We start from the raw sequence: 18,176 nt of genomic DNA, 5'->3' as shown, positions 1-18,176 counted from the left end.
TATTAAAATGGATTTTATACGTGTAGTGTTAAAGTTACTTTGCTATATAGTTTTTATTTCTGTTGTTAATTAAGCTTAGTGAAATAGCTGATATAAGTATGCTTGTGTTAAAATGCCTGCTTGGATGGGATAACATCCAATGCACACAGGATGAGGACACCTGGACAGATCTGCCAACTATCAGCACTCACCCTCTGAAGGCAGGGTGGACAAAGGCCCAAAAACTGGAGGTGATGAGAATGGACTAAAACCACACCCAAGGAATACCCATGCTCTAAAAAGGTGGATCCAAGGAGGAGATATGCTAAATAATTCTTGGAACATGTAAACTAGTTTGGGGAAAAGTTTACTATGCATAAGGGTCTATGAATATGCAACAGGTTGATGTAAGGGAAAAGGTATTTAAGGGGTATCCCCAAAGAGAACAGTGTGCTCTTGGGCCATAATCCTTGCTTTACTATCTTTGTCTCCCATTGGCCTTTCTTAAACTTTTAAAATTTTCACAGGAGAGTGAATGTGTTTTTCACAGTAGAATCCCTGAATCCCTGGGTTGGAAGGGACCTGAACCATGACCTATTTTCAGCCTCTTCCTCCTGCCATGGGCAAGGACAGCTTCCACTAGACCAGGTTGCTCAAAGCCCCATCTAAACTTGCCTTGAACTCTTCCAGGGTTTCTCCTGTCACACTTCCCCAGGCAGCCTCTGCCAGTGCCTCACCACTACCACAGTAAAGGATTTCTTCCCAATATCTAGTGGAAACCAATCCTCTTCTATCCTAAAGCCATTTCCCTTCTTTTATCACTACCTGCCCTCCTCCAACTCTCTCACAGCCCCATGGGGCATTGGAAGGCCACAATTGGAAGTCCTGGAGCCTTCCCTTCTCCAGGCTAAACAACCCCAACTCTCTGGTCCTGCTCCTATAGCAGAGGTGTTCCCTCCCTTAAATTGTTTGTTGTCCTTTCCTGCCCCTCACATTGTTCTCCCTGTGACAAGAGCAGCCAAGTACTTGCATTAAATTTTGGTAGTTTTTTGATGTCTCTCAACATTAAATTATGAATTTAAGATTTAAAATGTGTTCCATTTATAGAACTCCAAAAAGGCTTCTGACTTCAGACAGGCAACAGTACCACTGCTAAAAAACTACATTAAGACAAACAAGAAGAGTTGTTAATTAGAAGGTAGGATAAGTAGGGAGAAGATTTAAATTGACGTTAAATGTATTGTTATGTCTAAAATTAGAGATTATCTGCATTTTTAGAGACTTTGAATTTGCTTTTCTGTTGTTAACTTAAAAAAAAATTACTTCTTGTGTTATGGAGATCTTTCTCCCAGGCATGTGATGCATAGGAAATATTGCAGTGAAAATTTTTGCTTCGATATTTGACAAGAAACCAGCTTGGGCCCCATTGTGCTACCCACATGCAGCTATGTCACATTTTTTACCCTGAAATGGAAGCATGGTTTGTGTTGCCTTGTCACAGTGATTTATTAAAAAAATATGGATATTGATCTAGTAACGATATTCAACTGTGACCGACAAAAACTCTCTAAAAGTTTAAAGTTAGAAAGTGAATGTTTATTGTGGGATAGCTCCCAAATACACACTGTGATTTACAGGTGATTACAGAGTCCTTTTATCTATACAAGTATTGAATACTGTATTATTGTATATATAAATGTATTATTGAATACCATATTATTGTATATATAAAGTACAAATACATATTCATAACTTTGGTACATCCCATTTCCTGCTTCATATGGTAATTAGTTCCAAAGCTATTAAGCATGAGTAGTCTGTCCCTTGAAATGAGTTGGTGGTCCCTTTCATGGGGAGGGGTTCCAAAATGAGGAAATAAATGAAGTCTTCCTTGTTCTGAACTTTCTACATTTTCAATGCAAATATGACAAATGAACCCTTGCTGGAACTCCCATTCCCCATCTTCAATTGGTTTCAGAACAGAGGTGGCCTACAATTGTCTTATGTTCCTAAAAGCTATTTATGAGTTTCTATATTCTTCATGATAAACCCAGCTAAGCAAACATGATGTTGACAAGCAATCAATTATTAGTTAACTACTAACTCTTAACTTCATCAAGGCCTACCTATTTATTTTAATTAACTCCAATAAAGCTTATCTCTAACTAAAATCTTAGCTCCTCTAAAATCTCTAAATTCCTTAAAGTTTATGTCTCAACAGCACAGTTCTTTGTGTGCTTTGTGGTGCATTTACCTATGGCCCAGGGCTGGTTTTGTTTTCTTTTTTATTTGTTTTTTTCTTCTGTAAGAAAGCCATTTTTTCCTAATCTCTCAACACCAAAAAAAAAAAAAAAGAAAAAGAAAAAAGAAGTAAACAGCAATTACAGTCCCAATCATGGCACTGACCCTCAGAGTTTTTACGTGCTGCATTTTTAGAGACAATGAACTAATATGTTATTTGTTGCTTTTTGAAGTTGTAGGATGTTTTGTGATTTATAACAATGAGACCTGAAAATAGTGATGGTGTGTGCTGAAAACTTTGCAAGTGCTCCCTCAAATTTTCTTTGGTGCTGAATTACAGACCCATTTCAAACTATCAAAAACCATTCTGTGGAAATACATATACTAAAGATATGCAAGATATGTGTGAAACTCTCAGCCTTGCAATAAATACAGACAAATTCTTCTGTAATCACTTGAAACCCACATTATCATAGAGAGCAGTTGATTAAACAGTATTTCATCTAAATATCTATTTCTAATCAATACCCCTCTAATTCCTAACCCCATGTCTTTCAGTCATATGAAAGTAATACAGCTGCTCCTCACAAAATCCTTTCTCTGAGGAATTAAAAGCAAAGTTTTTTTTATATTTTATTGAAGCAAGTCATCTGCAGGTACAAATAAAAATGTACTTTTACTTGAGTACTTCAAAATAATGAAATACAGGCAGTTGAGCAGAGACAACTGCTTGGAAGAGGTCAGAAGTGAAACCAGACCTTTGCAAGTATTTGCTCTTATCCCATAAATATTCTCTAGAAACTGGACACATTAAAAGTCTATTTTTCCACCAACACAGTATGGTAACTTGCTGTATTCACAAAATACCCAAAACCAAACTAAATAGATTTTTCAATACATTTTTTTATTTGAAAATGTTCTGTGTTATCTATATGCAAGGACATAATTTTTTACTGAGAATGCTATTATGTTGCCACAATTATTTCAGCCTGAGGAATAATTTATTTAAGGCTGTGATTTATCAGAGGTTTTAGAGCTGCAATTTAACCAGGAGTATTCTAACCACAGATAGATTCCAAGCTGCATGCTTCTTATTGATATTTGAATAGCAGATTATGAGACACACTTGGTTTGGTGTGTGTTGCCATTTAGAGAATCCTAGTATTAAATACTACCAGTGTTAATTACTAGGTATTTAATACTAATACTAAATTTACTTAAATTCATGAATAATTTAAAAATTTAATATTTATTTAATATTTACTATATAGTCAATAATTAATATTTAATACAAATTAAATCATTAAGAAATTAATACTAATTAATACAAATTACTAACACTAATTTAATACTAATACTACTAATTACCTAGTATTAAATACTTACTAGTATTAAATACCTAGTATGAAATACTACTGTCACACTATGCTTGTGTAGCTGTGGATATCATCAGGCCCTAAATAAATATGAAATTTCTGCTCATATTAATTCATGCATTAAAAACTGTAAACTTTCTCATTTTTGTATATAGATAAAAGTACCATTAGTTTATATACTAATTGATTTCAAAATAAAAATATGTCTACTATATACAGTATTTTAGAATATAAGAAATTATCAATATAATTAGATAGGCTTTGGAAATATAAACAGAACTTTTCTATATATAAATTAAATAAAAAAGGCTTGAAAATGTAAGAGATAACCTATATGAAGGAAATAAAAATAGTGTGTGTTTACCACTCTGTCCTGCTCACTGCCCCTGACGTTCTCATTCTGGCTCAGGGTCCTCCTCTCTGACACCCTTTCCCTGTTGCTCTGTCCTTTTATCTGTCTGCCCTTCTTTTCTGCTCTGTCCTTTTGCCCATCCTCCATGCCCCTTTCATGATCCCTCTTTTTTATTCTCTGTTGCTCTGTCCTGCTCTCTGTACCATTTTTTCTTACTGTATCTTTCTGTCCTGTTCCCTGCCCCTATTGTTTTTTAATCACTCTGTGTTGTGCTGCCCATTCATTTTATTTTCTTCATCTCCATCCTGGCACCCTGTCCTCATTTTCCTTTCTCTGGCCTGCTCTCACTCTCTCTTTCTGCCTGTCCTGCTCCTTCCTGTGCTTCCAGGCACAATTTCCCAGGTGGGGCAGGTGGTGCTGCCTTCATGTGAGGTGGTTTCGTGGTGGACTTGGCAGTGCCAGGTTAATGCTCGGACATGGATCATCTCAGAGTCTTCCTCAACCTAAATGGTTCTGTGGTTCTTTATCTCTCTCCTACTCCCTTCCCTCCCCTTCACTGCTGTTCCTATCCTTTTTCTTGTCCTTGTCTTTTCTACCTTTCTCTGTCCCATTCCCAGACTTGTGCTTTCTCACTGCACCTTTTCACCAAACTGGCATCCTCCCTCCTTCTCCTTCTCCTTCTCCTTCTCCTTCTCCTTCTCCTTCTCCTTCTCCTTCTCCTTCTCCGTCTCCTTCTCCTTCTCCTTCTCCGTCTCCTTCTCCTTCTCCTCCTGAGGTGTCCCAGTGGCAGTGTCCCCAGGTGACAGAGCAGCCTTGCTGCAGGAACTTCTCCTGTGTGACAGAATTAACCCTTCCTGGCAGCCTTTGCCCAGTGGGAATGGGTGATCCCTGGCTCCTGCAGGGCCCCAGTGGCATCTCTGCTGCTGCCCTCATGGTTCAGACAGGGGTTTTATATCTCTGAGTCACACCACTGATTTTGTCTGTGCACAATGTGTTCGTCTGTGGGTGTCTGTCTCAAATCCTGTGCAAAAAATACTAAAAGTGGTAACTTTTATCTCCTTATATATATGCAGAAAAAAATATATATAAAAATTGATTTCCAGGTACAATCCTGTTAAAAACGAGAGCAGGCTCCCAGTACTAAAGTGATTTCAGCATTTATTATAATAAAAGAAAGGCCTGAAGCAAGGGGGCCCAGGCCGAGCAGGAGCATTCCCGTGGAGGAATGCTGCAGTGCCGGCGCTGGGGCTGCTCAGCAGCGATGTGCCCGGTGTTCCAGGTGGAGCAGCACAGGTTCACTGGGTCAGATGCCCCTTTTGATCCTATTTTCTGTCCCTTTGGATTGGTTTCTGTTTGGATCCTTCATTTGCATGAAGGTTTAAGGTTCTTGGTTGGCCATTGCAGCTCTGTCCAGGCTGGCAGGTTTCCCTTGCGGGGCGGTGCACTTTACTGAGGTGTAATACGGAACATTGAGTACCGTACTTCTTATAACTACCCTTTTAACCCCTTTTACAATATAACAACCAAACTAACAGTACATGCTTAACAATCTATCAACAGTTTCTAACCTATTTTTAACAATCCCATATCTGCCGTTTTAAATGAAGGATCTTAGGGCATAAGGAATTCTAAATATCAATGTACGTAAGATTTGAAAATACAAATATAAGCTTTGTATATATAAATTAAACAATAAAGGGCCAGAAAAAGGAGAAAATATGACCTCTATGAAGGCAACAGAAGCAGCTCTGAGTGCTCAAAAGTTTTTTGTGCATCACCAACTCCGGGATCTCGGCCGGACCTCGAGGGCTGCTGCCTGCGCCGGGCGCGGGGCACTGCGCATGCGCGCCGTGTTCAACAGCTCGGGGGGCGGCACCTGCAGGCCAAAGTTAGTATTGCCGCAAGGCCGGTGCGCATGCGCACTGCCTTAAACGGCTCTCTGGCCTCACCCGCAGATCAAAAGCGGTACTGCAACTCCGAAACGCGCGCACGCGCAGTGACTCGTCGGGCCGCCGCCTCTTGCCGGTGCCCGGGAACAGCGTGGGAGTACCAGCCCCTGGTCCCGGCTGTGGCGGCAGTGTCGGGCGAAGATTGCAGGGAGCCCGCGGAGCCGCGGCGCGGTTGCCAGCTGGCATTGGGCAGCGGCTGCAAGAAGTCACGTGACAAGTCACTCAGGATGGTGGCGTTGCAGGAACTGGCGTCGCTCCACTCTCAAGATGGCGACCGCGGGAGGAATCACATGTCACAGCACTCAAGATGGCGGATCAGAAAAAAAAAAAAACCCAACTAACCTCGCGGCGCCACACTCAAGATGGTGACAGTGTACAGGAAATGACGCCACACCACTCTCAGGATGGCGGCCCGGGCGGCCGAACCAAGCCTTCCTTCCCAAGATGGCGGCAGGCTAGGCTTGCTTTTGTGGGAGGCCAAAGAATCGCGGTAGAACCTCCCGCCTCAGAAAGGAGCCTCTCTCCTCAGAAGGGAGCCTCTCTCCTCAGAAAGGAGCGTCTCTCCTCAGAAGGGAACCTCTCTCCTGTGAAAAACACGTGTATTTTATGATTGGCTTTTTGCAAATATTAAAATGAATATTATATGTGTTGTGTTAGAAAGTAATGCTGTATTAGTTTTCTTAAGTACTGTATTAAATATAGTTTTAAGTTATAAAAAAATTGTTAAAATAGAAATGATGCTATGTAGGATACTTTTTTTAAAAAAGAAAGGACTCGCAGTGAGATAGCAGCCACAGGACACCTGAATCTTTCAGAGAAAAAGAATTTATGGCCCTCTTATCAGAAGAAACCAACTTCTTCCTGCCTCAAAGGTGCTATTAGGATTTGGAGGAAGAAGTTGATGATGACCAGACAGAATCCTGTATTTGAATGGAATTTATGCATCATGTATGAAGTGTATGAATATGCAGCAGGCCATTGTTTTTAAGGGTTAATCCTTTGTTAACGGGGGTCCTTTTTCAGGCTCGTGCTGCCCAGAAAAAGGTACCCAGACGTCTGTAACTCTTTGTATTTGTTGTCTCATATTGTCCTAATTCAGTTTGTCCAAATTATTATTACTCTAATTCTATTACTATTTTTATAATCATTTTATTACTATTAAACTTTTAAAATTTTGAAAACAAGTGATTGGTGTTTTTAACACTCCTCAGAAGGGAGCGCCTCTCCTCAGAAAGGAGTGTCTCTCCTCAGAAGGGAGCCTCTCTCCTGAGAAAGGAGCGTCTCTCCTCAGAAGGGAGCCTCTCTTCTCAGAAGGGAGCGCCTCTCCTGAGAAAGGAGCCTCTCTCCTGAGAAAGGAGCCTCTCTCCTCAGAAAGGAGTGTCTCTCCTCAGAAGGGAGCCTGTCTCCTCAGAAGGGAGCCTGTCTCCTCAGAAAGGAGCCTCTCTCCTCAGAACGGAGCCTCTCTCCTCAGAAGGGAGCGCCTCTCCTCAGAAAGGAGCCTCTCTCCTCAGAAGGGAGCGCCTCTCCTCAGAAGGGAGCGCCTCTCCTCAGAAGGGAGCACCTCTCCTCAAAAGGGAGCGTCTCTCCTCAGAAAGGAGCCTCTCTCCTCAGAAGGGAGTGTCTCTCCTCAGAAGGGAGTGTCTCTCCTCAGAAGGGAGCCTGTCTCCTCAGAAAGGAGCCTCTCTCCTCAGAACGGAGCCTCTCTCCTCAGAACGGAGCCTCTCTCCTCAGAAAGGAGCATCTCTCCTCAGAAGGGAGCCTCTCTCCTCAGAAGGGAGCCTGTCTCCTGAGAAGGCATCCTCTCTCCTCAGAAGGGAGCCTCTCTCCTCAGAAGGGAGCCTCTCTCCTCAGAAGGGAGCCTCTTTCCCCCTGAACCCAGCTTGGAGTGCGATCTTGCTGTGGTGCTTCCCGGCCTGGGGCCAAGGGCGGTGCTCAGCCAGTGGCAGGTGGTGACAGGCGGTGCCAGGCAGTGGCAGGGCCGCAGCCCCGCTGCTCGGTGGTGTGGCCTGCAGGCCAGAGGGGAATGGGGATTTATCCTGGGCACAGCGATCCATTTTTAGCGGGAGCACTTGGAACAGAATGAGGTGTGTGAGAAACAAGGGTGCTGCAGACAGAGCGATGGGAATGGAGAGTGATGTCGATGCAACAAGATAATGCTTGAGCTATGCAAAAAGCTGTAACTATGCAGAAAGAAGTTACTTTGTAACAGGTGCATAAAACACGTTCACTCTCCTGTGAAAATTTAAACAGTTTAATAGATTATGACTGGGTGCATCTTGGCACTCAGCTAAGAGCACACCTTCACCTTCAGGGATACCCCTTAAATACCTTTTCCCTTACATGAGCCTGTTACATATTCATATACCCTTATGCATATGCCTTAACTAGTTTACATATTCCGGATCTATTTTACATGGCCCCTCCTTGGGTCCGCCTTTTTAGAGCTTGCGTGTTTCCTGGCTGTGGTTTTGGTCTCTTTATCACTTCCAGTTTAGGCCTTGGTCCACACTGTCTTCAGATGGCAGATGCTGATAGTTGGCATATCAATAGCAGGGTTCTCGTTACATGTTTGTTGGATGTTATCCTGACTAAACAGACAGTTCACTCAGAACTATGTCAGCTACCACTACTACTATGTCTAAGTTTTTGTTAATAGCAGAAATAAAAGCAAAGTTATTTGAACATTATGCATATAACATTCATCCTAATATATGCAAAAAGCTGACAACATGATATGTATTTATAACAATGGGTATGTGTATGAAGCACTTTTTAGAAATCAGCAAATTTAGCAGAACAAGCTAATTACAAAAAGCTGACCACTGGCCATCTGAGCAGACAATCTTATAGAGCATGTGTAGAAACAGAGGTGAAAAGTTCAAGCCTGAGGAAGATTTCTGAGCCTTCATCAAAAACAACCACAGGAGGCTGACAACCACCTCGTGCAGAAACCGCTCATGTGCTGCAAGTGCTTACATAATCATGTGATCAGAAAATATGTTACATCATGAAGGTTAGGAAAGTACAGTGTGCACATTAGTAAAAAAGTGTAAAAGAGAGTGCTGTGAGAAGAACGGATGAGTGAGTTTGTGGTGGAGCCATCCCCCTCACTCCCAGTGTCCAATAAACAAATATCTGCTCTGTAGGCCTCCTGTGGGGTACTGTGTCCTTGCCTAGATTTTGGGCATCTAGGGCCCATAGAGAATGTTGCCTGGCGAGTCTCCTGATGTGCCTGATCCAATGCTGTGCTGTCTCCCAGTGACCTCATTCTGATTTAAACCATCTTGGAATGTGCTGGAAATACAGCTTGGACTATAAAAGGCACGTGGGAAATTGTGTGTTCCCAAGGCACTGCTTTAGGGGTGTGCAGCTTCTGAGGGACACAAATAGTTCAGACTGCCACAGAGACCTGCTGGGCTGTGGTTCTGGGGCAGGAGTGTCAAACAAATGGCATCGTCAGTGCCTCCTTAATAGCTGCTTTCCTTAGGGCTGCCAAGATCAGGATGAAGTGGTGATCATGCCCCACTTGCAAGCTGCAGAGTGGTGTAACTGAGTGTGTTTTTCCTCCTTTATGTGCTCTCTTAATGATGCCCTAAGGTGCTCTGGCTCATGGCAGTATAATCTATGTGTGTTATAGATACATATTACAATATTGGCTTTCACAAATATTAAAATGGATTTTATAGGTGTGGCGTTAAAATAACTTTGCTATAAAGATATAGTTTTTATTTCTGTTGTTAATTAAGCTTAGACATAGTAGTGAAATAGCTGTTTCCCATCCAAGCAGGTTAAAAATATAGTATGAATAGCTATATCCCATCCAAGCAGGTTAAAATACCTGCTTGGATGGGATAACATCCAATTAACACAGGATGAGGACACCAGCTACAGATCTGCCAACTCTCAGCACTCACTGTCTGAAGACAGCGTGGACCAAGGCCTAAACTGGAAGTGAGAAGGAGCCAAAACCACAGCCAAGAAACACACATGATCTAAAAAGGCAGACCCAAGGAGAGGCCATGTAAAAGAGGTCCTGGAATATGTAAACTAGTTTATGCATATGCATAAGAGTCTATGAATATGCCACAGGCTGATGTAAGGGAAAAGGTATTTAAGGGGTATCCCTGAAGGTGAAGGTGTGCTCTTAGCTGAGTGCCAAGATGCACCTGGCTGTAACAACCTTTCCTCTGTGGTCCTTGTCTCCTATTATCCTTATTAAACTTCTTAAATTTTCACAGGAGAGTGAACGTGTTTTTCACAATGTGTAACTGCTTGTCGTTCCTGTCTGTCTGGCTGGGTCAATCCCTGAATGCCCCATGGAATCCCTGAGGTTGGAAAAGCACTTTGAGACCATCACATGCAGCTGCTGCCCCAGCACGGGTGAGGCCACCCCTGAATGTCCCCAAGTGCCACCTCAGGAACCACCTGCTGAGCGACACAGATTGGGGTGGGGGCTGCAGGCACTGGCAGTGTCATTGCTGGTTGGCACTGGGGCTTGGGGGTCCCAGAGGGGCTCCCAAATCCCTCCCACAGCGTGGCTGACACAGTGTGCAGGAGGAGCAGCCCAAAGCCAGGCTTGGGAGAGTTACCCTGCAGTTCAGGGAACCTGTGCCTGAAGCACCTTTAACTCCAGTGTGCTTGGCACCTTTTTGTAGGTGCAGATTTTTATGCACTTGGAAGCAGATTTTGGGAGATGCTCTGGGCCTCACCATCCTCACAGGGAGGAATTTCCTCCCAATATCCCATCTAAATTTACATTCCTTCAGCTGAAGACAATCCCCCTTGTCCAAAGTGCCATGGCCTGTTGCTGCTGCAGTATTTTCTTTTTATGTTATTATATTGCATTTATCTTTTGTCCAGTAAGGGACACTTTAGGAAGAAATCCTCCCTGTCCTCTTGTCCTCTTGCCTTCAAATGTTCCCATCCCAATGAATTCAGCTTTGATTTAATTCCTTAAGCCAGTTTTAGCACGAGCTAATTTTACTTAGAGCAGAGATACCTTCAAGGGACTTCGAAGTAATCAAACAGGAGTGGAAAGGGATGTCCAAATGCTTTGGCAGGTGGCTCTGCTCTCCTGGCATCTGACTGAATCCCTCCTTCCTCCCAGACAGGCCTGGCTGCTGAGGACAACCTGTGTGAGATCTGTGCCAATGCTGCCTGCACCATCTGCTTCTGAGAAGGTGGGAAAACCCACACAAGGCATGTCCAGCTGGGAAGTTTATGCATTTCTATAGCAGGATCACGTACTTGCACCCATCAATTTTTCTGGGCTCCATCTCCCACTGCAGCCAAACTGCAGCTGCCAGCTCATGGGGACATCCCTGCAGTCCTGCAGCACCTGGATCAGGTGCCACCAGCAGAGCAGATCTGCCAGCAAGGAGGCTGGGACTCCTCTGAGAGGTTCCAGTGCTGCAGGAGTTGGGTGACACTGGAATGGAAATGCCCTGGGTTTCATTTCCCACTATTTTGCCTGGGTTTGAACACACTGGGTGAAACTCAGTACCTCCTGCGGCCTTTTAGTAGGCAATATTAATACCTAATATTTAATAGTTAATACTTAATAGCTAATATTTAATGCCTAATAATTAAGATTTAATATTTAATACCTGTCTGTGGTTTGGCCTCCCATACACACAAAAGCAGCACTGGGTTATCCCCTTTTTCAGCCCTCATTCCCAGTAGGTTGGATCCCTTTCCCTTCCACCTGTCTGCAGGTGGCACCTCTGAGTTTGTAGCAGAACTGCAACAAGTAACTCCAGATGAATTCCTGGTGTTCAGGAACACTTTGACAGCCAGAAACCAGCCTGTTCCTTGTACTGATTAGGGAATGGATGTAGAGGAGCAAAGGAAATCTTCCCTCATTGTGCATTGAGATTCTTTAAACTCCCTTTAGGAGGAAGGAATTCCAAACTGCAGTGCTGGAATCATGTTGAAATGAAAGCATTGCCTGTGCTTTTATTTATTGGTGGCAAGAATGTGAAGAAAGGATCTGCCCATGTTTATATACTGTATAGGAAATAAAAGCTAGGAATAATTTGGATTTTTATGTTATTGCTAGGTTTTGTGGTAGATTTGGTTTTAGGATACTCTTGCTTACTTACTTTTTGCAAATATAAGCTGTTTCATGTCTGGGGCTTCCTTGAATAAAAGATATCATTTAATAGTGTCCTGAACTAAAACTAGTTTTTGGTCACAGAATCCCAGCATTACTAAGGCTGGAAAAGCCCTCCAGGAACACTGAGTCCACCCGGTGTCTGATTCCCTTCTTGTCCCCTGCCCAGAGCACTGAGTGCCATGTCCAGGCCTTCCTTGGACCCCTCCGGGGACGGGGACTCCAAACCTCCCTGGGCATCCCCTGCCAAGGCCTGGCCACCCTTTCCATGGGGAAATTCCTGCTGATGTCCACCCTGAGCTCCCCTGGCCCAGCCTGAGGCCGTTCCCTCTGCTCCTGTCCCTGTTCCCTGGGAGCACAGCCCGACCCCCCCGGCTGTCCCCTCCTGGCAGGAGCTGTGCAGAGCCACAAGGGCCCCCTGAGCCTCCTTTGCTCCAGGCTGAGCCCCTTTCCCAGACCCCTGTAAGGAACACAAGTTTGTATCAGAGATTTTAAGTTTTTCCCTCCTACTTGTAACTCTTGAATTATCATCTCCATCTGAGGCCCTCAACTCATCAACCAAGTTCTACAAGGCTGCCAAGGCTCCAAAGCTGCACCCTTATCCCAGGAATCTGGTGCCTAAATCCAGAACTGACGTTAGAAAAGTAGCATTAAATGTGTAAACCCCTATTTCACTTGACAGGGCAGCTGTCAAGAAGGGGATTCCTTACATCAGTCTGTTGACTACTCCAGCTGCCCTGGCCTTGGTTGTGAATTCTCTTCCAATGTCCTGGAATGCCCAGATGTGCAGTTCCATAATCAGATTTTAAGCACATACAGGCTGTGCTGACCCAGGAGAGTTTTAGTGTAATTTTGGAGTTTAGGACTTGCCCGTGTTCATGCCCATATCTGTTATTCTGTACATTTCTGCTCTTTTAAGGGACTAACATGGTTTTAATAGGGAAAAGCCACAAAGACCCCTAATGTATAATTTTCTGTGATTTTTTTTGGGAGAATTTGCTGAAATTTATAGGGTACTTCTGGTAGCACAACAGTGCCCCTACTGAGCAGCACAAATTTATCTGTACCCTTTGCTCATGAGAACATGTGCAAACCAGTTCTGCTGATATGAGGTGATAACTCAGGGCTGCAGGAGAGAGATTGTACAACTGGCAAGGGAGAAAAGGAACTTTCTGCTCTCCTGCTGCTGTGTAATAAAACTGCCCCATTCCTGGGTACAGCAGTGATGTGTGGGGGGGATTAAAAGGAGATTTAGGGCTGACTTCTATCAGTTTCTCTGGGTCTGGACTGAAGGCACTTGAGACAGTAGTTCCTGTTCAGACTCAGGTGTTTATTATTTCTTATCAGTAAAACAGTCTCACAATGAGTTCAGCAGCAAGGCACAAATGCCTATCTATTGTTACAAGATCTTTTAAGACTAAGCTGCCAATTAAGAGCTGACACCTAGATTATTTTCCCTTTTAACCCAATAACTGATCCCAAAGAGCCCCCAATGCAGACTTTTCTGCCCAATCACAAAATGCCACCCAAACCCATGAAGAAGGAGGAAGAAGCAGCATGAAGAAGAAACCCAGGACAACACCCTGTGCCCTCCATCTTGCTGCCATCCACAACATACTAAAAATCCCCAAACCTCAATTTCTCACCCAGTGATCCACCTACACTACTCTCTATAATCTATTGCACACTTCTGTGGATTCCAGTCTATCTTGAAGTCTGGGAAACTTTCTCCATGAATAAGGGTCAAAGTCAGTGCTGCCCTGGGGGTCAGGGCACCCCAAAGCAGACACAGAAATATTCCCAATGCCCTGGGTTTCCACAGACTTCCAAAGAAAAAAATGGGTTGGAGATTTCAAAGGCTTTTCGTGATCATGGTGGCAAATATTCATTTTTGGAACAAAGCCCTTTGCTCTTCTGATGAAGAGCTTGAACTTTTTACGAGAGCAGGAGGTGGCAGGGTGAGGGAGAATGGCCTTCAGCAGTTTAGATTGGATCTTTGGAGGAAATTCTGGAGTAGAAGCACTGAACAGAGCAAGAGGCTGTCCATGAGGACAGCAGCCACAGCTGGCAGCTCTGCTCAAAGCTGCTCTTCCTTGGGTGATCCTGCCCATGGAATGTGTGTGGGAATTACACAAGTTACCTCAGCCAGGACAAGAGAACTCCCTGACACACGGGGAAGCTTGCACAGAGGGAAAGATTGATAAGAAGGGGGATTTTATGTTGGGGTGTAACAAAATGGTAGGTGGCTAGATTCAGAGTTTTAGACACCATTTCCTTTCAAAGTATGTGATTAAATAATGAGCAGCTTGGAAGGGAGATTGAGCATCTGCTAATTAAAGTATTGCCTGAATTATCTTTCTTAACCACAGACTTGACATCCACATCCTTTAACCACACACGAATTCCTCCTTAACACATGCACAGCTTTCTCTAGCACATGCCAAATCCCAGTTCACACTGGGCACATGCAGAGGGGTTTTTTAGGCTTTATAATCTATGAATTCTTTCTGAATCATTCCCTCTTTCCTTCTGACCCATAGGAAGGGCAGTGTGGTCTGTACTGCCCTGACACCCCCAGGCCTGAACCTCAGCATAAATAACACTCCTTTATTGCCAGCTGCCAACAGCTGGAGTTTTTCCTCAGCTGTTGAGCACTGAGATGACAAATTCCATCAGTTCTGTAATTCCAAGACCTCCTTGAAGTGCTGGATAATGCAGAGACTGGCAGCTCTTCCCTCTGTCCAGCACTGGCCACTCCCAGCCCCTGATTCCCCTTGTCCCTTTGTCATTCTGTGTTTTGATGCCCACAGTCATCAGGAAGGTGGGATTTCCCCTTTTCTCACTTATTTTGGATGCACAGACTTTTGTGCCTGTTCTCCCTTAAATTTGCCTCACCTTCCCCCAGATTTCTCTTACCTTTCTGCTAAGCTCTTCCTAATTTCTGCCTCATCCAGGCTTTTCCTGATACATCCTTGTATTCAGTTATTGGCTGCCAGTTCTGGTCCTTCCTACTGCCACCACCCCCAGACCTTTCCTTTAATTTTTGGAGTTCCCCTCCTTGATTCTATAATGTGGCTCTTTCCCCAGCTTTCATTATTCTTTCATTCCTGCCCTGTGACTCTCTTGGTCCTTTTGGGATTTCCATGCCCATTTCTCCCTCTATTCTGCTGAAGCTCAAAATTCCCTGGACTGATAATTCTTTAATAGTTTAAAAGTTATAATTTCTACATATTTCTCATATTTTGACTCCCTCTTCTAGCCACCAGGGTTCTCAAACAACTAGCTTTAGATCCTTTTAAAATCCTAATCCCATAGTTTCTTTCCAATTCCCACCCACATTACCCTCTAGTCCCATTCCTGTATCCCTTCTATCCAGAAATTTTGTGTCTATCTGCTTCTGTTCCCATTAACCTCTGTCTTCCCACCCCTCTGGCCATTATCACTTCATGGTTTGCCCATATTCTTCCTGTATTTCAGAATGTTTGTTCATTTGTTCATTCTTTCTTTTTTCTTTCTTTTTTCTTTCTTTTTTCTTTTTTCTTTTTTTTTTTTTTTTATGTCTTAGTCTTAATTTTCCCCCCTCTTTTTTGTCTTTTTTTTTTTTCCCTAAATAGAAAAATCCAGAATTTGAGGCAAGCAGGAGAAGAACTTGTTTTACCATCAAAAACATTTTCCTCCTTTAAAATGCTCAAAAATATGGAGGCTCAAACCCAGTTCTTCACAGAATCCTGGAGTGGTTGAGGTTGGAAGGGACACTGGGGGTGATCCAGTCCCACCTCTCTGTGACCTGAGTGCCCAGGACTGTTTCCAGATGACTTTTGGATGTCTCCAGGGATGGAGACTCCACCACCACTCTGAGCAGCCCATTTCAGTTCTCACTCACTCACCCTTCTTTTTGTCTTTTTATTCAATATCAGTCAATTTCTGACTTGCCTGTACCTAGGAGATAGAAGAACAGAAGATTTGCTATTTCAAATTAAGCTTTTTTTTTTTTTTTTTTTTTTTTTTTTTTTTTTTAAGAAATTTCAGTGCTTTTCATGGAAAAAATGCAGCAGGGTTAGAGGCGCTGTTGATGGGGTTGTTGTCATCCCTGGGTGGGGCTCTGCTCCCACCCCATGCAAATCCAGGGATCCTGGAGTGCTCAGCAAGCACTGAGCACACAAAGATGAGATTGTCCTTGGGGTAACATTTTAACCAAAGGGTCAGAGAAGGTACCAGCGATGACGTGATTTGGTTTCTAAGCAATAAAAAGGCCATAAAAGCAACGGCAGAGCCAAGGAAAATTTGCATTAAATATTTTGCATCACTGCCTTGTTCTGATAAAAACTATCATCATGGGATAGGGATATCTATTATGGGATAGGAAGACTCTTTGATCTTTCCAGGATCTTAATTTTTTTCATTTTCCCAGGAGCCTGAAAGACTAATCCCATGTTCTCCTCTGCCTGGGATATTTCCCTATCAGGGATATTCCACTATATTTCACTAATCAGAATTAATGATAAAGGTATTTTATTGCTGTTTTCAGTCCTGTCATGATAAGATACTTTTTGACCAGATCAGTAAATATTCTGCTTTGCTGTCCCAGTGACACAGTGAATCCCAATATTCCTGTTGGCATTCAGCTGCTTTAAAGAGCAAATACCCTACAGTGTGGTGTGTCCCAGCAGGGGCCTCAATTGTCACTCAGGTGATTTACCCCAGGCAATTTTGATTTTTGGTATCTCATGATAGAAGTCCAACCCCTCTCCTGGGAGATACCTGGGGAAAAAAACTGGAAAATCCAGTGCAGAGTGACCGAGGTGGTGAGGGGCCTGTGGCACATCAGTGGAGGGAGATGAACTTCTTTAATCTGGGAAAGGGGAGAAGAAAAGGGTGAGGGGGGCAACTGTGAGGGACAGGTTAATCATGGGAGGGTCTGTTGTTTCCAGATCCTTCAGAAAGCCACATCCAGTGACACTTCTCTGACACCTTCAAGGATCCATGTCTCAGTTTGTTTATGAACTGCTTGGTTATTAATACCTCTGGAAGATTTAAGAAAAAAATAAATTTAGGCTTGTACCAAGTGTGGTGCATATTTGTAGGCGAAAAAGAAATATTTATGATTATTCTGAACCTGCTGCCCAATCATTTTGCTAAATTCCCCCTGTCTGGTGTAATTTGCCTTTGTGTGCTCTAAAGCTGCTCCTTCTCTTTGATCTCTTTTTGACTCAGACCTTCACAGAGCTCTTGTGCTGGCTCTGAATGAGGTCAGCAGGAGCAGATGTGGCTGAGTGAGCACACAAAGGCACAGAGAACAACACGAAACCTGCAGGAATAACAAAGGTGCCACTCCAGCAATCCAACTGCTGAACAGATTGTGTTTGGGGAGGGTGGAAGGTCTGAACCCTCCTAAGTCAACAGCAGAGATAATATCACCAGAGAGCAGTGAATTCACAGAACATCACACAGAGATTTCTCTTCTTTGCTCCAGGAAGAAAATAGATTGTGCCAAGGAACTGTCCCATGGTAACTCTGGGCATCTCAGGCATGTCATGTGGATGATGTGACCAAAACCTGGTTTGTCACTGCTAGTCAACAAAAGCCTCTGAGGGACATAGGGATGTTCATGGCTGGAGCCCCTCTGCTCTGGAGCCAGGCTGGGAGAGCTGGAGGGGTTGACCTGGAGAGGAGAAGGCTCCAGGGAGAGCTCAGAGCCCCTTCTGGGGCCTAAAGGGGCTCCAGGAGAGCAGGAGAGGGACTGGGGACAGGGGATGGAGGGACAGGACACAGGGAATGGCTCCCACTGCCAGAGAGCAGGGATGGATGGGATATTGGGAAGGAATTCCTGGCTGTGAGGGTGGGCAGGCCCTGGCACAGGGTGCCCAGAGCAGCTGTGGCTGCTCCTGGATGTAGCCATGATATTTTCTGAAAAATCCTTTCCTTAGGACTTTTTCTCCTGAGGAGCTGAGAGGCCTCAGGAACAAAATGTAACCAATGGTTATCTGCTGCTGTGGGATGCAACAGGTGCATCTGGGATTGGGCTCATGTGGTTGTTTCTAATTCATGGCCAATCACAGCCAGCTGGCTCAGACTCTCTGTCCGAGACAGAAGCTTTTGTTATCATTCTTTCTTTTTCTATTCTTAGCCAGCCTTCTGATGAAATCCTTTCTTCTGTTCTTTTAGTA

The 18,176-nt window shown here is 43.8% G+C and overlaps 1 long non-coding RNA gene across 1 annotated transcript; it reads right to left on the bottom strand.

Annotated features, from left to right (window-relative positions):
- Positions 1-4,620: 4,620 nt before the first annotated feature.
- On the bottom strand, positions 4,621-6,482 carry LOC139600838 (uncharacterized). Its single transcript, XR_011682684.1, has 2 exons — positions 5,672-6,482; positions 4,621-5,397 (listed from the first exon to the last, which is right to left on the bottom strand). It is a non-coding gene; the product is annotated as an uncharacterized lncRNA (long non-coding RNA).
- Between the last annotated feature and the right edge of the window lie 11,694 nt (positions 6,483-18,176).

This window comes from Agelaius tricolor, unplaced genomic scaffold (assembly GCF_023055355.1).
Source record: "Agelaius tricolor isolate 1412-34295 unplaced genomic scaffold, bAgeTri1.0.p SCAF_28, whole genome shotgun sequence".
NCBI classification, from domain to species: domain Eukaryota; kingdom Metazoa; phylum Chordata; class Aves; order Passeriformes; family Icteridae; genus Agelaius; species Agelaius tricolor.
Note: the sequence above shows the minus strand (reverse complement) of the source record. Positions and strands in the feature narration are given on the sequence as shown.